This window comes from Clupea harengus, chromosome 11, assembly GCF_900700415.2.
Source record: "Clupea harengus chromosome 11, Ch_v2.0.2, whole genome shotgun sequence".
NCBI lineage: Eukaryota > Metazoa > Chordata > Actinopteri > Clupeiformes > Clupeidae > Clupea > Clupea harengus.
Genome location: NC_045162.1, coordinates 1,240,390 through 1,265,786, shown reverse-complemented (window position 1 = coordinate 1,265,786; position 25,397 = coordinate 1,240,390). Strand labels below are relative to the sequence as shown.

At 41.7% G+C, this 25,397-nt stretch overlaps 1 pseudogene; it reads left to right on the top strand.

Moving 5' to 3' along the window:
- The first annotated feature begins 8,122 nt into the window (after nucleotides 1-8,122).
- The window catches only part of LOC116222326, a 17,460-nt pseudogene continuing 185 nt past the window's right edge, over nucleotides 8,123-25,397 (top strand).

Below are 25,397 nucleotides of genomic sequence, written 5' to 3'. Positions count from 1 at the left end.
GACAGCTGCTGGGGGGGGGGGATTACAAACACATGTGGCTGTTAAGTAGAAGTAACACCCCCCCCCCTTCCAACACTAGCAGTAGGTGGTATTTGCTGCTGGTGATCATGAAGTTAAACTTGAGTAGGCCTCAATTGTTTGTGTGATATTGTATGATGATCATTTGTGACATATTCTGCATTACTTTGTCATCTTCCCTCTTCAGTAGTAGCCCCAGTTTATGTTGATTGTTATTGATCACCGTTACTCCATCAGTCACTTTTTAACGTTTTCTCAACATGTCAGCTACATGTCTGTACATTTAAGTCATGAACGTTATATATTGATGTACATATGGTTAACTTAAATTCAGTTAAATTCTATTTCATTTTCAAGTCTAAGCACTGAAAAACAACTGTTTCTTTTCTTACATGGTGGGAACATGTTTATCTAGATTCACCTGAGGTTTTAAAGTATAACCAACATGGAAAACCAAATGTTAAAACTTCCTTCTCTCAACATATTTAGAAATATAAAGATGACTGTAATAAGGATCACTCTCTGTGAATATCATGAGTTGGTAAAAACCTTTGAATGGTTCATGAATCACCACCATAGCTGTTGTTATTAATCACATGCTGTGCAGCAGGTGATTTTATTTTATTCTTCATGAACAAGAACCTGATTGTCCACATGTGAGGAACCAGAGACAGACTCACACACTCTGATGCTGCACTGATTAGGTCATCACTCATCACTCCAGTCCAGTTGATTCCAGTTCTGTGTTTACCACGGCTCAGTAAAGGGAGATCCCTGTGAGTCTGGGAGCAGCTGGGCAACCTGAAGTTCAGAGTTCATTTTATCATACACAACACACACACGCTAACTTGGACATAAACATGTACATTAGTATCCTCATTCAATCATTATTTTACATTTTGTATTGTCATTTATTTGCATTGCTTGTTGTACAAGGTTTCGCTCAATGCAGATACCATATATTGAAGTTAATAAAAAATATTATGATTTGAAATGTCTTTGACTCAATTGAAATTACTTATTTTCTTTCATCAGAACTTCAAATCTACAATAGAAAGGTGACCGTTTTTCTTTTCTCTCTTTGTTTAAAGCCAAACTAAAACAGGTGCTAACTAAAGTCTGTCAGCCTAAGGCTGGATCCCAGTGCACGCTACAGAATCCAAAGAGAGTTTCGGTTCTGATTGATGTGGTAAAGAACCAAAGCAATAATTGCATTACTGGATAAGTTATAGCTAAGGAGCTATATGGGTTTTGCGTTGTAATAGTAATTATTGATCAAAGTGGCGTTATGAAAATGCTGTCAAAAGAATTTAAACTTGCAATTCAAGCTGGCCGAGAGTGTTGAGCGACGAGTAAAAGTTGGGAAAGTTAAGGGATGTTTGGTGCTTGAAGGTTTGATAATAATTTGGCTGATGCTTGGTTGTCCTGTAGAATCAAATTGCATGTTTTTCATATTTCATGATTGCAGGGTGTGAGACTGTGATAGATGAAATAGCTGTGTTTTGTTGCGTTGATTTTTCATAAGAGAGAGATTATTGATTATAAATTTGAGATTTATATTTTAGATTTGTTAGAACAGTGAAGCTCATCAGACGTACGAGACTTTGAGATAATGTGGGTTTGAATGTGGGAGGTTCTGTACCTTGAGATAATGTGGGTTTGAAGGCCTATGTGGGAGGTTCTGTACCTTGAGATAATGTGGGTTTGAAGGCCTATGTGGGAGGTTCTGTACCTGAATGAAGCTGACCCCCCGTGTCATTCAAAATATCAAAATAGCACTGCTGTTCGTCTGTGCTGGTTTGTGCCGTAGAAATTATCGTTTGTGCTATTAAGGGTTTTGAGTAATTCAAAAATAACATTTTCTGGCCTGTGACGTCACTCAGCCCCACGTCCACATCCAAAACTCACCAAGTTGGTCTCAATCGTTTGTGCTGGTTTGTGCTGGTTTGTGCTGTTAGAAGAAACATTCGTACTATTATGTATTTTATGCTTCAGACTCAAAAGGCCAGACACAGTAGATGAGGCTGTGAAATGAGCCTGATAGTGCATCAACATGAAGAATGAAAAGGAGGCCAGTCTCTTGCCTTAGTGTTCCTTATTAGACACATTGTTGCAATATCAGCTGTCAGTAGCAGTGTGTGTGTGTGTGTGAGTGTTTGTGTGTGTGTGTGTGAGTGAGCACGAGTGAGGCATGAGTGTCTGTCTGTGTGTGTGTGTGTGTGTGTGTGTGTGTCTGTGAGTGTTTGAGTGTGTGTGTGTGAGTGAGCACGAGTGAGTCATGTGTGTGAGTGTGTGAGTGAGCATGAGTGAGGTGTGTGTGTGTGTGTGAGGCATGAGTGTCTGTGAGGTGTGTGTGTGAGAACGAATGAGGCATGAGTGTCTGTGAGTGTGTGAGTGAGCACGAGTGAGGCGTGACTGTGTGTGTTTGTGTGTGTGTGAGTGTGAGTGTGTGTGTGTGTGTGTGTGTGTGTGTGTGTTGGTGTGTGTGTGTGTGTGTGTCTGTGTGTGAGTGTGTGTCTGTGTCTGTGTGTGTGTGTGTGTGTGTGTGTGTGTGTGTGTGTGTGTGTGTGTGTGTGTGTGTGTGTGAGTGAGCATGAGTGAGGTGTGTAAAAGAAGGTGACTGAATGGTGTTTATCGGCTCGTTACAGCAAATATGGTCTTTACTCACCACTGGCTTCATCATTACATCCACTAAACCAGTGGTTCCCAACCTTGGGGTCGCGACCCCTAGTGGGGTCGCATGGAATTGAAATGGGGTCGCCTGAAATAGTAAGTGATCAATACAAAAACATATAAATATTTTTTATTTATTATAAAAATAAAAACACCAGACACAATTCAAAACAACCCCTCAAATTACGGCTATTCATATGATAAATGCATGGTAAATCGGCGATCGCTATTGGGTTGTGACGTGGCCACAACTACTTTGAAAACACCCCGTTTCGCCTGTAAACAAGTCCACGTTTACCTCATACAGCTGAACACGATGAGGGAAAATGTATCCAATTTGAGCTTCGACTCGACCAAGCCGAGGATATTTGTGATGAGTAAGTTGTCTTCGTTTGACTAGCTCTTGTAATGAATGCTGTTGAATGAATGAATGAATGAATTAACTTATAGGGAGTAAAACGCATGTCATATTATGGAGTTCTGAGTGTAGGCGAATACCGTCAACTCGGCAAGGCGATTTTGAATCATATAAATTACTTCATGTCGCTAAGACTATTCTACAGTAAAAAAAAAAAAACATATCATAGGCATACTTAATTTTATTAGGCTACAAACGTCGGTGTTTGGAGTTTGTTGTCTGCACAGAATTTAGTATTAGGCTCCCGTGAAGTAATTACGCTCCCGTAAAGAACGTCATCCATGTTCACAAGCCATTGTTCTGACAGACGGGCCATAGGACGTGATAATGGGGGGTGGCAATCGCAAATACATTCAGACCTAACTCATCAATATTCATTGTGGTTTAGGTGAAGAAGGTGTCACTTGCTAAATTACTTAGAATTAGTATTGAAGCCAGAAACACTTTCTGAATGCTAAACTCACCTATGTGGAGATAACACATATGTTTTCAAGGTTCAGAGTACAAAAGAAAACTTCCCAAATATTTACAATGTGTCTTTGTACAAAGTCTGAGCACCTCTGAAACTAGTTTTTTGTAAGAGTATGTTTAGATTTAATTTTAATAAAAACTTGTTTGATTACATTCAGTTTACTCTCATTGTATTATTGCTGAGGTATTCTAGAATATAATAATAAATGCCACTTTTGCCTCATTGTTAGGTAGTCTGCCATGCCTGATATTTTTGTATATTTCACCTAACTAAAAACAAAGTCAAAAACAGGCCTTAGGGTTGAAAGTGTTAAATATGGTGAGCCCATATTTAGCTCATATTTGTAGCCTACTTACCATTGTTTGTTCAGAATTCATTAATTTGCAGCCCATAAAATCCTCACTTAATGTGGTCTAAAATGAACGTTTACTTGCAACCTAGTTTGTAATTCTATTAGGCCTACTTGATTGAAAATAAATATTTTTTTGCAAAAAATTGTCAGTGTTTTGAATATCTGGGGTCACTACAGCTCTGTGATGTCAAAGTGGGGTCACAAGCCAAAAAAGGTTGGGAACCACTGCACTAAACCAAACCAAACCAATCTGATGATCTGTGGACTCATCCTCATTGTGTGTGTGTGTGTGTGTGTGTGTTTGTGTGTGTGTGTGTGTGTGTGGGTGTCTGTGTGTGAGTGAGTGTGTGTGTGTGTGTGTGTGTTGTGTGTGAGGGTGTCTGTGTGTGAGTGAGTGTGTTGATGTGTGTGAGGGTGTCTGTGTGTGAGTGAGTGTGTGTGAGTGAGTGTGTGTGAGTGAGTGTGTGTGAGTGTGTGTGAGTGAGTGTGTGTGTGAGTGAGTGTTTGTGTGTGAGTGAGTGTGTGTGAGTGAGTGTGTGTGAGTGTAAGAGTGTGTGTGTGTGTGTGTGTGTGTGAGTATGTGAGTGTGTGAATTGTAACTTTCTGGTTCACACTTGTTTCACCAACCCTGAAGGTGTGGGACTTTACATCTATCGAATAATCCTATTAGGCAAACTAAATTAAAGTCAGTAAAGATGAATTTCCAAAAGGTTTTCTACCGCGAATGCGTCTTCCCTCAGTCTTTGCTCTCATCTATTGCAATTGTTGTTTGTCTAATAAATATACTTATTTGCAGCTCCGGAGTCCTGAGGTAACTAGGGTTAATTTTCACCTATCATATTTGGGGGGTCGTGACCGGGATTCCAACAACCTCATCGACTCTCCACGCTGCGCTAATCATCAGGATCTACACCGTACGGAGGAGTACGAGACTCCATTTTTCTAAATACCTCCAACTTGAATGGGAAGGAGGCCAGGGCCTGCCAGCGAGGAGAGTCGAGAGTGAATGAATAGAATTGGACTGTAGGGTATGGACTCAGCTGTTTGTGAGTATATTGTTTGTTTGTTGTTTGTTGTGCGTGCACGCTAGTATAGTTTTTCTTGGGGTTGACACAAACTTTTTGCATGTTTGCCGCGGGGTGGAAAGGGGAGCAAACAGTTATGGAAGGACTTTTTCCTGTATGCCTCGTGTTGAACTAATTGCTAGAGTTAGAGAGACTCCTGTCTGTAGTTTTCATGTTCTTGGAGCGCTCAAGGCTAAATGTTATATATTCCTGTCCACCTTCCTCTCCCCATGTAAAGGAAAGCTTTGCCGCAGAGGCAAGGCCTGTTGAGAAAAGGGATAAATGGAAGGGTACCGTTCGTTTTTGGAACGCTAAAGGTTATAAGCAAAGAAAGCGTGTTGCCAAAAGAAGGGTTAGCGCGCGCTATATGGGTTATATTCCTGTTCACCTTCCTGTACCCTGTTGAGAAAAGGGATAAATGGAAGGGTACCGTTCGTTTTGGAAACGCTAAAGGGTATATGTAAGAGCGCTGTACACCTCCTTCGCCTGAAGGTTGAGAAGGAAGGTGTCATCTGAAGTTGAAAACTCTCTAGGCCTATTTCTCCGGATATTTCTGTATATATTCCGGTTCGCCTTGTGAGAAGGGAACAAACTTTTCAGTTTCTGTTTTCCTGTGGGATCCCCTGGTAAGCCTCTAGGTGCTTTAGCAAAAAGGGGTACAACCCTGAGTGAAAATAATAATGAAAAATGGGAAACAAGGAATCTAAAATTGATGACATATCCTAGTTAGAGGGGGATATGAAACATATGGCAATACAAGTAAATGCTGACTGTGTAAAGCATAGACATATGTGGAAACAAGATTTTGGATTTGAAGGAGAGCTAAAAATAGATGCAATTAGTCTCTTGATACAAAAAATCAGATAGAAAGCCTGTGGTGATAGCGACATGCAAGAAAAACTTGGGTTAAGGGAGGCCCAAATATGGCATAGTGTAGCACAAAGGAGACACACAAGTCAGAGATACTCCTGTGTTATTTTTCTGTGGGATTGAGACAAACTTTTTACAACGAGTAAAGCACAGATAATTATAGTAATAATTTATGCAATTAAAGGACTGATTTCGCATTACTGAGATGCCTTGACCCGGAACCAGTAGGGGACTGATCACCCCAGGGAAATTCCCTGGCCTCAACCTCCTCACAAAACGAGGGAGACGGAGGACCTCTGGTCGGGCTCGGGTTGACTCAGCATTGCGATCTCACTGATGGAGATAATTTCCAAACACTGTTAATGACTTAAGAATATAATAATCAAGTGCCTTGTATTATTAATTACCTTATATGAATCATGTACTTATGTAAGCAGGAACATGGCTTTTCTGTGTTTCTGCATGTGTGTAACTTAGAATATTAGGTGCCACTTAGTCTGCATATTTACAAGAGCATGTTTAGACCAGAGGTGATAAGAAGGGTCGAACTGTCCTTCTTCCGACCTTGCAAAACCTCCATCCTTGCCTCAGATGTCAGAAATGCACTACGTGGTTATCCCTGCTGAACGCTCAACTTCTGTCTATATAAACCTTGTGCGATGTGTTTATCATTGCTTCACTTTCAGCCTTGTGCTGGGAGTGAGCCCGATTGCAATTGTTGTTTGTCTAATAAATATATTTATATGCAGCTCCAGAGTCCTGAGGTAACTAGGGTGAATTTTCACCTATCAAAGGTCATATTACCTTTGATGATGCTTGCAGATGTTGTTCCCCATCTGAGCACTGGCAATTGCTCAGATTATTAAATTCAACAGTGTCAAGCACAAACGGGGACCAGGCACAGGATTTGTCAGACACAGTACTACACAGGAGATACCAGTTCCTTTATATGTAGGGCTAATTCTGCATGCCCACACATAAAAAAAGGAACTGACTTCTACTGTCAACTCAGATGGGGAACAACATCTGCAAGAATCATCAAAAGTGGTATGCCCTCCACAGTTGCACAGTCAGGTGTTCATTGACCATATTCCGAGTTTGACCACAGCTAGGGACCTTTTCCATGGCACTGCAATTTCTCTACATTAGATGGCCCGATTTTTTCAGACTGTCTTTGGTTATATGTGTTCCATATTTCACGCTTTTATCACAAAATGCACAATTGTTCAGGTTATCTTACTCACTATTAGCACATTGCGCGATTTGGGGAAACTTTGCTAAAGCGCTGATCAGTGAAAACGGTAATATTGCCCAAAAATATGAAAAGCTGCTTTTGTGCAAGGGTTATCATATATTAGTAGACTTAGGATATCAGTCCTACAAACAACTTAGTAAAGGTAAAGTTTTGCCCCCTCAGATGGTACCAATATGTGGTCTGGCCCATGGACTATAAATTCACGGGGTCCTTTGTCAGACACTCGCAAATAAGCAGCCACCAAATAGGTTCTGATCAATAAAGTAGCAGAATGAAACGTTGCGTATGCAAATGAGGACACGACACGTTCTGTGATGTACCATGCCAGGTGTATGGTTAGATAAGTGGACGGACTACTTGCAGAATGATGTGAAAGATGCGAATAAGAAGCACAAAACCCGTTGCCTATGGCAGCGGTCATTAGCAATAAAATACATGAAGCGTTCTGTGGGGCTGTATAATAACAAACATTATCACAATGTGCTTGCAGAAAATATCAGGTTTTGACCGATGATGACATGTAAATGGTTTATGAAAAAGAACACAATGTTTCTATGTTTCTAACTCCAGCAATACAACTGATTCTTCCATCTTCGTGAAGCAACAAAGCATTGGCCATGTTTGACTAGGTAATTAGATACTTCTACACTGCTAAGGGCTCACCAGAGTCCAGTCCACTTCTTCCAGTTCTATACATATCGTGGGTAGATAAGGGGAGAGAAATAAAAGCAGCTCTGACCAATCAGAAGTCTCTGAAGCTGATCGAAGGAAAAATCAGGAAATGAAAATTGACCCACGAAGCATTTCACTTCATGTCAGCTGTTCTGCCTCTTCAGTTCGACACTTTTAGTCAGGAGATCTATTTTAATCTAGAAGCAAATGCCATTGTTACCTTATATATAATAAGGCAGGATTTACTGAGGTGATTTCTGACAAACAGAGAGTGAAAGTTAAGTGTACAAACTCAAAGTTTCCAGCCAAGTGTTTCTGTGAGAAGAGGATGGCATCTAAAAGCTCTCTACCTGAAGAGGATTTCACCTGTCCTGTTTGCGTTGACATTTTCAAGGAACTTGTAATTCTTTTGTGCAGTCACAGCTTCTGCAAAGACTGCCTTCAGAAGTTCTGGATAGAGAAGAAATCTAAAGAGTGTCCAGTTTGTAGAAGACAATCTTCATTGGACAATCCGCCACTGAATTTGTCTTTGAGGAACCTATGTGAGTCTTTCCTGAAGGAGAAGAGTCAGAGGGCTTCAGGAGGGTCTGAAGTGCTCTGCAGTCTGCACGGTTAGAGACTCAAGCTGTTCTGTCTGGAGGATAAACAGCCCATATGTGTGGTTTGTCAGGCTTCCAGGAAACACTCAAGACACCAGTTCCTTCCCATAGATGAAGCTGCACTAGATTATAAAGTGAGTTTCTATTATTTGCTTGTAGGTGGAAATGTTATTTTTGACTATACAATGAGCATACTTTGCCTTCTGTATCTGTGCTGTTACTGAATGAGTATCCACAACAACAGAAAATGAGTATAGATAATCTCAATGTATGAAACATTTGTTCATTATAGGAACAACTAAAGGACGTACTGAAGCCCTTGCAAGAGAAACTGAAAGAATGTAAAGGAGTTAAAGAAACATGTGACCAAACAGCCAGTCACATTAAGGTGAGACTTACCAGAACAACCAGTTTCAGAAAGAGACAATTGAGTTCATGACACTGTTTCTGACATTGTGTAATATTACCTATATGATATGATACGTAAACAACTTGTATTGTGCAGCTATTCAATTTCATTACAACTACAATTGAATCAAGAATCTCACCCGAGCAATTTGATTCAGATATTACAAGTAAACAAACTGATATTTATATGATTAATATTATTATGAAAATCACAGTAATGATTTCACCACATGATAGTTCAGCCCTTGGATAAACTGCCCTTGCTGTCAACAGTAATACACATCATTACTTTGTCAATATTAATATTCGACAAATTACATATTTTGTTGTATGACTGTCGTCCCTTTGATGTGTGTTATTCAAGGTCCAGGCCCATCAGTCAGAGAAGCAGATCAAGGAGGAGTTTGAGAAGCTTCATCAGTTTCTGAAAGATGAAGAGGAGGCCAGAATAAGAGCACTGAAGGAGGAAGAGGAGCAGAAGAGTTTGATTATGAAAGAGAAGACTGAAGAAATGAGCAAGGAGATGTCCACTCTTTCAGATACAATAACAGCCATTGAGAAGCAGATGGTTGCTGAAAACATAATCTTCTTACAGGTATGGACATGTGGTTTCAGTTCAGTTGGAAAAAAAATTGTGGGATGTTTATGATATTTAATTCAATTCAATTCAATTCAATTTTATTTATATAGCGCCATAACAATACAATTGTCTCTAGGCGCTTTACAGAGCCCAGAGCCTGAACCCCCTTAGTGCAAGCACATTGGCAACACGGGCAACAAACTCCCTGTTAGTCAGGAAGGAACCTTAAGCAGAACCACGACACATAAGGGGGGACCCATCTGCTTGAGGTCGGCCGGGTGGAGATAGGAAGGGGGGATGGGGGAGGGTTGTGTGGCAGAAGGGGATGGGAAACAACAGGTGTTGTACATAACCTGCATTTGGTAGGTGTACATAATATATATACAGACATCCGGTGGTAAATACATGATACAAACAAGACCAGTTTAGTGGGTATACACTGTGCTCAAAGGTTTGCTGTTACAGGGGTAAGGGGAGTAGGAGCAGAGAAACATGTTGATGGTGGCGATGTTATATATTGTATATAAATGCTAGCATAGGGTATGAGGTAGAGTAAGTGTACGGCAGTGCGGTGGCGGTGGGTGCAATTGGCAGAGGGTTTCTACGGGTAGACCGGGTGGAGAGACTACAGCAGCGTCCCATAGCGAAGATAGTCTGGATTAGGAGAGAAAGAAAAAGAACAGTGAGTGGGTAGAGTTTGGCTGTCCATATGCGTAGTTGAGGAGTAGTGGGGGTGAGGAGCAATGTTTCCACTTCCATCAGCAATTGGAACATGCTACAAGGGAGAGAGAACATTTTTGTTAGTAGACATTTATTCCAGAAACAGATAAGGAGATACCTTTGGGTAGTAGATTTACAGTAGGCAATATGGCCTAAAGTAATAAAGTTGTTGTTATCTATTTCTTTTGATCTTTTGTTATATCATTCATCAGTACTGTCCATTGTATGAACAAGAAGTAAGCCATCAACACAGACACAGAAATTAACTGACCTGAAATCTGTGCTGTATGTTGTTTTCCAGAACTTCAAGGCTACCAGTGCTGGTCAAAACCCCACACTAAAACTAGTGCTAACTACAGTCTGTGTTCCTAGTTCTACGTGCACACTGCAAAAACCACAGAGAGTTTCAGGAGCTCTGATTGATGTGGCAAAGCACCTGGGCAACCTGAGATTCAGAGTCTGGGAGAAGATGAAGGACATAGTTCAGTTCAGTGAGTTCTATGTCACCTACGACACACACACACACACACACACACACACACACACACACACACACACACATACACACACACACATACACAACACACACACACACACACACACACACACACAATCACACATTCACACACACACACACACACACACACACACACACATACACACACACACACACACACACACACACACACAGAGTATAACATCAACTTAAAAAACAATGTTAAACATAGTAAGTACCCAACCATCCAACAGTAAAATAAGTCATACACCTGAGTCCATTTGCTCACCCTCTCCTCATCTCTCTGTTCAGCTCCTGTAGTGTTGGACCCAAACACTGCACACACATCGCTCATCATTTCTGAGGACCTGACCAGCTTTGATCAGACATATAGACAGACACTCCCTGATAATCCAGAAAGATTTGATTTCTATGGCTGTGTCCTGGGCTCTGAGGGCTTCAACTCAGGGTCACACTACTGGGATGTTGAAGTTGGAAACAGTATATGGTGGTGTGTGGGTGTGACCACAGAGTCCAACCAGAGGAAGAGTGACACCTTCACATGGGAGAGAGTGTGGTGTGTGAGGAATGTAGGGTGGTTTCATGTGGGGAATGATGAACATGGATTACATTTTAGTGGACCTGTGCATGTATTGAAACAGACTCTCCACACACTCAGAGTGCATCTGGATTTGGATAAAGGACAGCTGTCATTCTCTGATCCTCTACAAAATACACACTTACACTTTCAAACACACATTCACTGAGAAAGTCCTTCCCTTCTTCTACAGCCTCATGTCACCACTGAGTAGTTTACCCCTGAAGCCCTCGGTGACCATTGAACAACGCAGACTATGTTGAGACTAACTCCAAAATCTAAAGTGTTGCATTGAGTAAAATAACCATTACATCAACACATTTCATTGTCTTTATCTAAATCTGTGTTTTTACGTTAAAAAATATGTATCCTCTGTGGTAGTTTCATATGGAACATGTGGCTGTTAAGTAGAAGTAACACACTCCCCTCCCAACACTAGCAGTAGGTGGTATTTGCTGCTGGTGATTATGAGGTTAAACTTGATTAGGCTTCAATTGTTTGTGTGATATTGTATGATAATCATTTGTGACATATTCTGCATTACTTTGTCATCTTCCCTCTTCAGTAGTAGCCCCAGTTTATGTTGATTGTTATTAATCACCGTTACTCCATCAGTCACTTTTTAACGTTTTCTCAACATGTCAGCTACATGTCTGTACATTTAAGTCATGAACGTTATATATTGATGTACATATGGTTAAGATGCAGTACAACACATGAAATACAGCAAATTATATTTCATTTTCAAGTGTAACCACTGAAAAACAACTGTTTCTTTTCTTATATGGTGGAAATATATTTAACTAGATTCATTTGAGGTTTTTAAGTATAACCAACATGGAAAACCAAATGTTAAAACTTCCTGCTATCCCCATATTTAGAAACATAAAGATGACTGTAATAAGGATCACTCTGTGAATATTATGAGTTGGTAATAACCTTTGAATGGTTCATGAATCACCACCATAACTGTTGTTATTAATCACATGCTGTGCAGCAGGTGATTTTATTTTATTCTTGATGAACAAGAACCTGATTGTCCACATGTGAGGAACCAGAGACAGACTCACACACTCTGATGCTGCACTGATTAGGTCATCACTCATCACTCCAGTCCAGTTGAGTCCAGTTCTGTGTTTACCACGGCTCAGTAAAGGGAGAGACCTGTGAGTCTGGGAGCAGCTGGGTAACCTGAAGTTCAGAGTTAATTTAATCATACACTACACACACATGCTAACTTGGACATAAACATGTACATTAGTACCGCCATTCAATAATTATTTTACATTTTTTATTGTCATTGCTGTGCATTGCTTGTGGTTTACGGTTTCGCTCAATGCAGATACTATATTGAAATTAATAAAATATTATTATTTGAAATTACTTTTCAATTGAAATGACTTATTTTCTTTCATAAGAACTTCAAATCTACAATAGAAAGGTGACCGGTTTTCTTTTCTCTCTTTGTTTAAAGCCAAACTAAAACAGGTGCTAACTAAAGTCTGTCAGCCTAAGGCTGGATCCCAGTGCATGCTACAGAATCATAAGAGAGGTTCGGTTCTGATTGATGAGGTGAAGAACCAAAGCAATGATTGCATTACTGGATAAGTTATAGCTAAGGAGCTATATGGGTTTTGTGTTGTAAGGGTAATTATTGATCAGAGCGAGGCGTTTTAAAATGCTGTCAAAAGAATTTAAACTTGCAATTCAAGCTGGCCGAGAGTGTTGAGCTACGCGTAAAAGTTGTGAAACTTTTACTTCTGTGAACTTGTGGCCTTTCTCTCACTTTTAGCGAGGCGTGTTATCTTGCTACATTGGAAGAACCCCCAGCCCCCCTCCCACTCTCAATGGCTTAGAGATGCCCTTCATTTTATGACACTAGAAAAAATTAAGTACTCTTTGCGAGGCACCTCTTCTAAGTTCTGTAAGGTCTGGGAACCCTTCTTAGATCACCTCAGGTCTATCCAACTGGATATCGCCACCATCGATTGATTCACCCCAACAACGCACCAGTGCCCTGTTTTAACTAGCCTATTGGTAGCACATATTAGCAGCATGCAGCAGTACTATTTTTATTATTATTATGTATGTATATGTATGTATATATTTTTGTATTATTAGTTATTGTTATGTTTTTGTCTCCTTATTTATAGTCTTTACTTTGCTCAATTCTTGTTTTGAAATGTCTACAAATAAATCAAATATAAAAACAAAAAAAAAAAAGTTGTGAAACTTAAGGGGTTGTTTGGGCTGGTTTGTGCTGTTAGAAGAAACATTCGTGCTATTATGTATTTTATGCTTCAAATTCAAAAGTCCAGACACAGTAGATGAGGCTGTGAAATGAGCCTGATAGTGCATCAACATGAAGAATGAAAAGGAGGCCAGTCTCTTGCCTTAGTGTTCCTTATTAGACACATTGTTGCAATATCAGCTGTCAGTAGCAGGGTCATGTGATGACACACAAACAAGGGGCTACGCAGAGTGACGAGATGACACACAAACACACACACACACACACACACAAGGGGCTGCACAGAGTGATGAGATGACACACACACACACCACACACACACAGGGCTACACAGAGTGATGAGATGACACACACACACACACACAGGGCTGCACAGAGTGATGAGATGACACACACACACACACACACACACACAGGGCTACACAGAGTGATGAGATGACACACACACACAGGGCTGCACAGAGTGATGAGATGACACACACACACACACACAGGGCTGCACAGAGTGATGAGATGACACACACACACACACACACACGGGGCTACACAGAGTGATGAGATGACACACACACACACACAGGGCTGCACAGAGTGATGAGATGACACACACACACACACACACACACACACAGGGCTACACAGAGTGATGAGATGACACACAGACACACACACGGGGCTGCACAGAGTGATGAGATGACACACACACACACACACACACACAGGGCTACACAGAGTGATGAGATGACACACAGACACACACACGGGGCTGCACAGAGTGATGAGATGACACACACACACACACACACACAGGGCTACACAGAGTGATGAGATGACACACACACACACACACACACAAGGGGCTGCACAGATTGATGAGATGACACACACACACACACACACAGGGCTACACAGAGTGATGAGATGACACACACACACACACACAGGGCTACACAGAGTGATGAGATGACACACACACACACACACAGGGCTACACAGAGTGATGAGATGACACACACATACACACACACACACAAGGGGCTGCACAGAGTGTGCACTCACCCAGAGCAGCAGCCAACCACTGGACCACCTGAAGAGCAGTTCAGTTAAGGGGCTTAGGCAAGGGCTTCAGCTGGATGCTGAGGATGAAGATGGTGCTGTTTATCATTACCCAAGTCAGGGAATCAAAGTGATGGAGCTGGAATCTATCTTTCCACCATAAATCAAAGTGATGTAGCTGAAATCTATTGACAGACAAAGCAGAGGAAACAGCCTAGGCCACATCTATTTCTGCCACTTGTCACTCACACCACACCACACCACAATTTTGACCAGCACTGGAAGGCTTTTTTGTATAGGTGTCACGGGGGTACGTGGGAGTAAAGAGCAGGTTGCGGTAGGAACTGTATGTGAGGGAAGCATAGGTGAGGGAAGCAATGGGGTGCTGCACTAGACCAGCACTTTACCTAACCAATCCTGCATGAATCATCGTGTAATCAGTCAATTCAATTCAGCTGGTTTATTTAGCCATAGCGAGCAGGAGCCTCATAAGTGGGGAGAGAGGAGAGAGTGTGGGAAGTTCCCCCGCCCTGGCTTCGCTGTTATTTGTTACAGGATCTCGGCGGAGTGCCGTGAGTTGCAGAGGAGAGTTGGAAGCAGAGGGCCGAGGAACACTGTCTTTGGGGAAAGCGAGAGTGGAGACGTGACGTCTCGTGGGGATCCCTCGATAATCAGCTGACGGAAGGCTGACTCAGGACAGCGTAAACCAGCCGCGACTACAGTGGAGCCGTAACCAGTGTGGACGTACACCTCCTTCTGCGCAACTGCCAGGGAGGAGAGAAGTGTGGAGCTTTCCTCCCTCAACGAGCTAAGTGGCCCTTCCTTGCCCTGTTAGGTTTTAGAGTAAGCAAGACTGTGCTTGCGTGTGCATGTTCCACGAGTGGTGAGCAGTGTATAGCGCCGCTAGCGTAGACAGGCAGTAGCCTGCTAATGACTGTATGTATGTTGGTTGTCTTGGTATTTGAGCCTCCACATTCACAGTAGGCCTATAGGCCATCTACAAGTGGCTGCCTACCTGATGATGTGTGTGTGTGTGTGTGTGTGTGTGTGTGTGTGTGTGTGTGCGTGCGTGTGTATGTGTACTTCCTAGTGAAGCCCAGCTGAGACAGTGAGGGACCGGCACGCCTGCCAGCCATACGTAGGAGGAGAGTGGACGGCTTAAGACATGAATTGGACTCTTTTACTCGTTGCACCTTTTCTACTTATTTCTATTTATTAGCTATTATATTAAATAAAGATTATTGTATTTTCTCTACTTCTGCATCCGTGTCTGTATGTTGGGAAGGGGTGCTTCACAGCCAAGGGATATTGATAAGCTAACTGTGAATAATACAGTGTACCGGATAAGGATAAGAACGACTAAAACTGAACCTGTGACATAGGCAAGACATCCTTGTGAGGCAGTGTTTGAATAATTACATTTCAACCTCATGATGACATTGCGTGTGTGTGTGTGTGTGAGAGAGCGAGAGACTGTGTGTGAGACACTTTGTGCATATATGATGTGTACGTATAGACAGTTCTGTGCAATAATGTGTTACACTGCTTTTGTTTGCGTGTTATGGCATCACGAGAGGACGTGTGGTAGAGGGGCGTTATGTTCCTCTCCCGGAATGGCTACCACGCCACAAGATGGCTGCCGGAAAAACTACATCTCCCAGAATGCACTACTCAGACAGGTGCAACTGCCTCAGCCCTCTGATTAAAGCTGGAGCTCAGGTGTGGGAGAGAGAGAGAACAAAGGAGTGGAGACACACACCAAGCGGGTGGCATCGTACGTGGCACAAACTGAGTTCGGTGTCTGAGGAACTTTGAGTTGCAACTACAGTTGGTGGGACTTAAGTTTTTGAAGCCTATGTTTTGCCTTTGAAGAACTTTTATGTTTTGCTTCCTGAAAGAGTTTTTGTTAGAGAATAAACCGGATACTTTTGTACGTTCCCAAAATGTAATTTTTTTCTAGATATCTCTGTCTGGCTATTGTGGTATGATCTGTGTTTGATTGCGATCGTAATTGAGTAGGTTGCACTGCTCGACGATGTCCACTGTTGGTCGACATTTGCCCGCAAGGTATCCCTGGTAGTGTTACTGAAAGCTATGAATTACCGTAAATATTCGAATGTTCTGTCGTCAAGTCTGACATGTAGACTGAACATTTACATTTACATTTAACATTTACATTTAACATTTACATTAAGCATTTGATATTTGTATTTACATTTAACACTTATATTTAACATTTATATATAACATCGAACATTTACGTTTATATTTAACATTTACATTTACATTTAACATTTACATTTATATTTAACATTTACATTTAACATTTAACATTAACATTTAGATGAAAGATTTATATTATTTAACAACTTTGTGTTACTGCCAAAAATGATCCTTGGAAAAGTTATCGCATGAATTTACATGAATTTATCTCTAAATGCCTGAAAAAGTGACATTTGAATATTGTCATGCTTTTTTTTCCATATGATAATGCTAAATGTACGAAAACTGAGCAGGATTTTCGAACGTGCAACATTTTAAAAACGGCGCCCCATACAAACCAGCACAAACCTAGCAGAAACGAACAGCAGCGCTATTTTGCTTTTTTGAATGACACGGCTTCACTCAGGTAAGTTATGTGCATAGGATTTAAGTTTTTACCTTTGTTGAACGTCTGAAAGTGTGATGCGCGTATTCCGTTTGTTTTGGATACAAATAAAGATGTTCAGGAAGAGTTTAAGCCAGGCTAGAAACATCCCTACTACAGAGAAGGGTGGTTTAGCAGTGCCTGAGTTTGATGAGACAAATGTGGTGCATTTCTTATAAGCCTGCAAAAGCCACAAGGTATTGACCAGTTGTCTAAAGACATGCAGCATCTGCGTAAAGCAGGGATGAGCATCTGGTCCAAGATCACACACTTGAGCAACATCTATCAGTTGCATCCATTATTGTAAAAAAGGCTCTGGACTTATTTACCATTTAATATGTTAATTTCCCTTTTCATACTGAAGGACTCTTAATTTGTTATTAGTATCACCAACGTCATGCCAGAGAGAGAACGCACATTGTTTAACTTTACTCTGTCGCGCTTCTGAAGCAGCAATTCCGTGCCTTTCATGTGTTGAGACCGAGAAACCCCTTTAGTTCGACGTGTGCGTCTATGAAAGATGTAAGTTCTCTACTGGGATGTTAATTCCATGTATTAAAGCCCCAGTAAGGAGTTTTTCCCTTGGAGCTCCCCCTTAAGGTTTGGAGGTATTTAACGTTTACTTCAGTGTCGTAAATACCCAGTTACGATAGATGCAGCCTCGCATACACTTGTATTGATGACCAGACGAAGTCAGAAACCAACAAATTATGTCAACCGATAAGGTAAGAATATTCAAAGATTTTACATAAATATGACTGCATAGTTTTATTCATTGTGATATCGGAGATGAATGCTAACATAACCAAATGAATGACAACATTCAGTTTAGATGAAATACCGATCGCGTTTTCAGCCTATACATTGTGTGATCGAATACAATATTATTGACAACACCAAAACGCTACATATTCATCATTGGAACGTGTAATTCATTACAAGCTAGCGAAGTTAGGTTTCCAAGGTTGCAAACTTCTAAGGCTTACCTTGCGTGTGATTGACTAAGACTAACGTGTGAAATCCTTGGCGTGTGAGACACTGATTTGCATGCTAGTCTGAGACGGTCGATGACTTTTGGCATCTACTAAAATAGGGTGACCAGACGTGCTCTCTTACCCGGACAGGTCCTCTTTCGAGACCTAAAAAATGCGTCCAGCAGGGATTCCAAAAACATCCGGGATTTTGCCTTGTCGGATATCTGTGTTTATCTGGGTCTTTCACAAACTAGTTATTACGCCCTTACAAGGTTTGGAAAGGGTATTTCCCTTACGTTCCACCTTCTTGCGCGAGCTCTGACTGTAGAGAGAACTGTCAATGGTCGATAGCCTTGTCAGTGCTGGCAGATGTACGATAATTATCCTCTAAATACGATCATTCTGAGCCTTTGGTAAATTTCGTCGCGGGGGAGGGCTATACACTACCCCTCCCCCGCAACGAAGTGTCCTATTTTTCACAAACTAAAATCTGGTCACCCTAACTAAAACTACAAATCTCCGTGAGACAGGGATGACACTGATAAGGCTACAGCCTATTCTTTCATTAATTACATAGGCAGGGATGTACATCACAATACATCAATTTTCGTTGTTTTATCGACATAGGACAGATCACAATAGCTAACGTCAAAGACAGTAGAAACAGTTTATTATAACACTGTATTAGCTAAATTCGAAAGGATAATTCATGCATGGCTAATGGTGTATGAGGTTTGGATGTCAACAAGTTTTTTTCTATGGTTTTATTGCAGGAATCGACGTCATTGTCAACATCTGCCTCTTCTGAGGTAGAGACAGGTAGGGACCTTTACATTGGTGCACCTGCAGTAATTGCAGGGAGATGACAACAGACCAAGAAAGGCTCTGCTGCCGCCAGGCCCCTGAAAACTCCGTCAGCAGCATGGCACATATGCAGTTATATGTTCTTGACCCGGGCGTTTTACGGCTGGCATGGGCTGCATGGAACAATGTGTTTGCTGTTGATGACGAACAGGAACCAGGGGTGGAGCAGCGACAGTACAGACATGCGGCATACCGCCAATTTGTACTGTGGCAGCATGGCCGCTTGGGTGAAGGCAATAGGGTTATTATTCCGAGCTGCTGCGTTTGGAAGATAAGAACTGCATTTCCTGACCCCTTGGGTCAATATGTTGGCTTCAGGGTGCGCCGTTTGGTGTAAATATGTAAATAGTTATGTTCAATGTCAAAAAACATGTACAGTTTGATGTTCATTGTTTTTTATTTACATATAAATAAAAAAATATTTCTTTTTACGACTCTTGAATTATTTGCAAATTATTTACATACACAGCTATGAAAGAATGGAATAGTTTAGAATTCACTTTGGGCACCACCCTCTCCCCGTGAAACCTGAGCCGCGACAAGTTCAAATGTGGATGGAGGCTGCGTTGCGGCAAGCAAACCCAAGCGCCTGGGATCATCAGGCCTTAGACCCTGTATTCTGGGAAGGCCCATTCCACTTCCCAGCCTCTCAGCAAGGATGGCCTTCTGCAGGTCTGGAATGTAATGGTAGCCTTTGCTCTCCTTCAACACATATACACTCCAGCACTCGGACTTCTTGTTGAAGTACTGTCTGTACCTAGTAAAGTAATTGCACAATTCCACAACTGTTTAGGTAAGAACTAATGAATTATTTTTGGTAGTACACTACTGTTATAGCAAAGCTTACATTCGTCGTCCATCCTTGCCACGTGCAGGAATGCGGTGGTTGTGATAGTTGTAATCGATTGCTGCAAGCAATGTCTGGGTTTTGTAAACAGGGGGGCTGTAGGCAAACCGCTTTCCTGCATACATAAGTATGTGGTTTTGGAAATTCTCCAAATCTGAAGTTGTCCTGAAAAACACATACATCACCCGAAAGGCCCAGTCAGTGACACACTTCTCACCACTAGATGCTACTCCAGGAAAAGTATCAGATGAGGCTTCATTTCAATTTCAATTATAATGTGCTTAGCAGTCAGGCCTAAGCAGCTGATTTTGCACACAAAACAAACATGGAAAATCACCCAGAGTTATACAATTATTGTATTGGTAATGGTTCTACAAGACAGACAAAAAAGTTCAGAAATATGATCATAAGTGCTTGTGTGTATGTGCAAATGTATGACAAATACTAGCATTTGCATAACTATAGGGGCATACCTGAAACTTTTTGTTGTTCTGGAGTTTCTTGTATGTCCTCACCTGGAGGATTGGGTGTTGCCACATCAAGCACGGCTTTATCCATGCTTATCTCCAGGAGTTGGTTGATGTTGGCAGTCATAGCTGGGGCACTGCAAAGCAGCAAGATATGTACATAGAATCAATTTGAAGATCAAAAAGGAACAACTGCATCATGTTCTCCTAAAATGTTGTCTTCTCCTGAAAGACCAAAATATTTGTGATTGCACCCTTCAACATAGCAGTAGTTCAACCTGAAATGCAACTAGAAACTGAAACATACCGTAGATGAAGAAAAGGACTATAGTCTTCATCAGAGCTGTCCCGATCTTCTTCCAAGCCCTTCTGATTAGGATCCTCCCAGCAATCATCCATGTCAATACTGTAAATAAAAATGATTTACAAAACACACACACCCACAACACCATAAACTTGAAGCACAAAAGAACACGAACTAAGATGGTTTCATGTGCAAGACTTACATGCTATTCCTCATATAATTCGCCTCCTCCTCATCCAGAGAGTCATGCTGCTGCTCTTCAGCAATGCTCAAGGAGTGCATGCTGTGAATATAAAACGAATCTAAATAAATATATTCATCAACAAAACAATGCATTACGGTCGCAGTTGTAAGACGAACTCACCTAGATTCTAGCACACCAACCGCTTCGGTTTCTTTGCCCAACGGTTGAACACCTTGCATAGCGAATTCTTTGTCCTTGATTCAAAAGATAAATAAGTCAGTCACAACTTACAATGTCCTGCATGGCTGGTTTAGAAACGCAGTTCTAAGATACATACCCATCTCGGTCGGACTAAGCTAACGAAACATGAACCACAGACCAACTGGCTGTAAGGGAATGCTAACAGACAAAGTCAACTATAGCTAAATTCCTTGGAAATATCTGGAATATCCTGAGACTAGTGGAGCTTGGGTGGCAAGTTAGCCAGATAGCGATCACAATAACATTACAAAGAAGTGTATACGACGTTATTACTAGCTACTCGATTATTACTAGCATCATTGTCCAAGCGTGTTATAACAAGATGTCTGATATCGCTAACGAGATGTCTTGATAGCGGCTAAGCTAGGGTGACCAGACGTCCTATTTTACCCAGGCGGACAAGTCCTCTTTTACCCGGACAAAAAAGAGGACGTAAACCTAGCATCAATGTCCTAGCGTGTTATAATAGGGTGACCAGATTTGAGTTTGTGAAAAAGAAGACACTTCGTCGCAGGGGAGAAGGCAGGGTAGGCTAGTGTATAGCATGCTGGACCCCGCACCCTCCCCCAGCGACGAAGTCCTCTTTTTTACAAACTCAAATCTCGGTCACCCTAAAGCCTAGCAAAACCTATTGAAATGTGCTTTCCTCGAGTATGACAAACTAGCGAGTCAACAACTTTGATAACACAGTCAAACATCAAGCAAGAGACAGTACAAACTACTTACTAATCCAGCAGAAAGATGGCTAGCTGTGAATCGAACTTGTATCCAAATGTGTCTTTCAGCTCTCTCCAACGAGTAAAAGCTGTTCCGATTGTGACCCTAGTCCGATCTCTTGCTCTGTCGGCCTCTCTTTTTCTCTTCTTTGCTTCATCAGACATAGTCTTCTTCCGTTTCTTTGGTGCGTTCTCCATGATGAATACTGATGAGACTTCGCTTGCTTCTGCCTTATACTGTAGCTGCGAGCGTGGACTGGCACTATATGACATTGCGTAATCACTGCCAGAAAGCAGGTCGAAGTACATCTGCCCCAGATCGGGCGGCCCCAGAATCCTACATAGCGGAGTTATTTCCCCACAGACCCCCGATGGCAATGGCGGAGGTGCAAATCGCCATATTAAAAGTCCAATTGTTGCATACTATTACTTTAAGCAGTGTTATATGTTTAGATATGTTAATTGGTTATCATTAGTGCTAAACGGGTGAAGGAATGCTAGCATTTACCGTGTGAATGACGTTTATGTTAGCTTGCTAAATTACCTTGCATTGCGCCAAACCATGTACTTTCTATCCTGTTAGCCTGCATACGTATGCGATTTGTGTTCATTATAGTGTAGCTACGTACCTACTAATTTGTATTTACATGTTTGTGGGCCTTATCTAGTAATTTTACATGCTTAGTGATACCGTGAGCTGACTAGCCTGTTGAGTTAACATGTCAGCGTAGATATGTGCGCGAGGGCTACGTAGTAGCTGTGTACTTATTGTTTTCCCCTTTCTACTTTGTTTCAGAACCACACATACTCCACACACACCTTAACCACACACTGTTATAACACACTCGTTGCTTGCAACATACTGAATATCTCTGTTAGAGAATTCCTGTATTCCTGATTAGTTTCCAATACAAAGTGGTTACATCAAATCTCGCTTCATCATTGCCTCATCTCAGCGTGCACCTCTCCTGCCCTGAACATCCTGGCCTTGAAGTGGTGTTCTGGCCGACACTCAGGATTGTGTGTGTTGATAGAATACGAACAGCCCCTATACAGTCCTACCCTACCTATACAGTTCTACCCATCTACTAACCCTCACCCACAGGCACACAGACACTAATATGAACTCACTCTTCCCTCTCAGACAGAGGCACACAGACACTCATATGAACTAACTCTTCCCTCTCAGACAGAGGCACACAGACACTGATATGAATTAACTCTTCCCTCTCAGACAGAGGCACACAGACACTGATATGAACTAACTCTTCCCTCTCAGACAGAGGCACACAGACACTAATATGAACTCACTCTTCCCTCTCAGACAGAGGCACACAGACACTAATATGAACTCACTCTTCCCTCTCAGACAGAGAGAGTGGAGGTGTTGGTGCTGTTAGCCATGAAGAAAAGGTGGTTCCTTTCTCTCAGAGAATAAGAGTCTTCAGTACCTGCCCCCTCAGAAGACATGGCAGGGAGTGGTAGATGCCCCTGTCCACTGCCCCATCCCTGCAAGGACAAAGCCATGGCAGGTGTACAGTAGATACACAGAGGTGTTGATGCCACTATCAATAGCCACTACATGCCCCCATCCCAGGAGGATTGTGAAAGACCGCTCGCGCCGGCCATCTCACCATGTGGGATGTAGCCTGGTAGAATGGGGTTGCAGGCAAGAACACACGACGCAGGAGACAGTGGCTTCCATAAAAATAGCTATATTTATTTACAGTGGGGTTTTTGTAAAACCCCAAAACATACAAACACAAACTGAACACACTAAAGCCTATACTAGACCAGGTACACCTCTGAGCATTCAGGTTTTGTCTAGTACCTGGTCCAAGCTCCATCCAGCATGTTCAGTCTGTCCTTCTCCTCAATGAAACAATGAGGTGCACCTTAAGTAAGGCCACCTGGGTCCAATTAAAAGGTAATTGGACCCCTCCACAGGGGTGGGGGAATCCGGACCCAACCATTTAGGTAGGGGAGTCCAGTCCTTCTTCCCTCCTGGACCACAGTGAGAAGGGGGAGGGACTTCACCTTTTCACAAGGATCAACAGAAGTGGCTGCAGAGGGAGGGGGAGTGGAGGGACACAGATGCCCCCTTATTAACCCCTCCCACTCAGACAGAGAATCAGAATCAGAATCAGGTTTTATTGGCCAAGTAAGTTTGCACAAACAAGGAATTTGACGTGGTAAAGTGGCTCTCAGTGTGCTTACACAGAATATACATTACAACACAGTACAAAACAAACAGTGCAACGGTCTAAGAAGTCTAAGAAAGTATATACAAGGCGGAATGGCTATATACAGGAGCTGTGAATTGTAACATAACAATAGTGCAAAGAAGTGAAATATATGTGCTACAGAGAGAGGAAGAGTTGCTGCTGGTGATACCCTGTTCATCTACTCATGTAGCAGATGCTTTCATCCAACACAACTCACACTACAGTGCCAATGTACATGTTGATGAGTATGTGAGCTGAGTTCATTTAGCAGATGCTGTTATCCAACACAACTCACACTACAGTGCCAATGTACATGTTGATTAATATGTGAGCTGAGTTCATGTAGCAGATGCTGTTATCCAACACAACTCACACTACAGTGCTAATGTACATGTTGATGAGTATGTGAGCTGAGTTCATGTAGCAGATGCTGTTATCCAACACAACTCACACTACAGTGCCAATGTACATGTTGATGAGTATGTGAGCTGAGTTCATTTAGCGGATGCTGTTATCCAACACAACTCACACTACAGTGCCAATGTACATGTTGCAGGTGCAGAGAGAGGGGAGGTGTTGGTGCTGTTGGCCATGAAGAAATGATGCACACACACACACACACGCTACAGTGTTGCATTGTAATCTTATTTATTATGTTACTGCAATGCACTCATGTGGAAATATGACCAGTCAATGCATGTCAAATAATGTATATGTTTGTGAAAAAATAAACAAATTCATACACTTTGTTTTGTTATGGCTTTGGAGAGAAAAAAAGTCAATCAACTCAAAAATGAAGACACATCCATCACCATAAAGCCATTCCCAAGTTATATTCTCCAAAAAAATGTATTGTATTTATTTAGACATTTTATTTCAGGAAAAAGGAGCATGTTTTTATTGTCCAGTGTGCAGAACATGATGTGATTTACTCGACTCTTCAGTGTGTCCAGAACATCACTCTTCACTGCTGTGAGGTTCTGTCTTACTTCTCTTCATTTTCACCAGTCTGCATGTGCAGAACAACAGATACACAGAGGATAGGAACCACAAACACATTACACAATAACTATGCCTAACACACACACACTGTTAAAGGGATATATGTTGAAGGTCTTTAGGCACAAAAAGGCAGCATGGAGACTAAAATTCAGTGGCTTGCAATTTATTCGACCATCACCTGGGGGTTTGGAGTATCAATGTGCAAAAACAAAGAGAAAGAAAAGAAACAAACAGACTGATAATATAACTTGATCTAACAGCTGAATATGCACAGCCACTACAATAGCTTGGGACAGATGCAGCAAATAACTAAACCTTAAGGAGAGCAGAATACATCATGTTGTTGCTGCTATTCTTGTAACCCACATATTCAATTCTGAAAAATGGACAAAATATACAAAAAA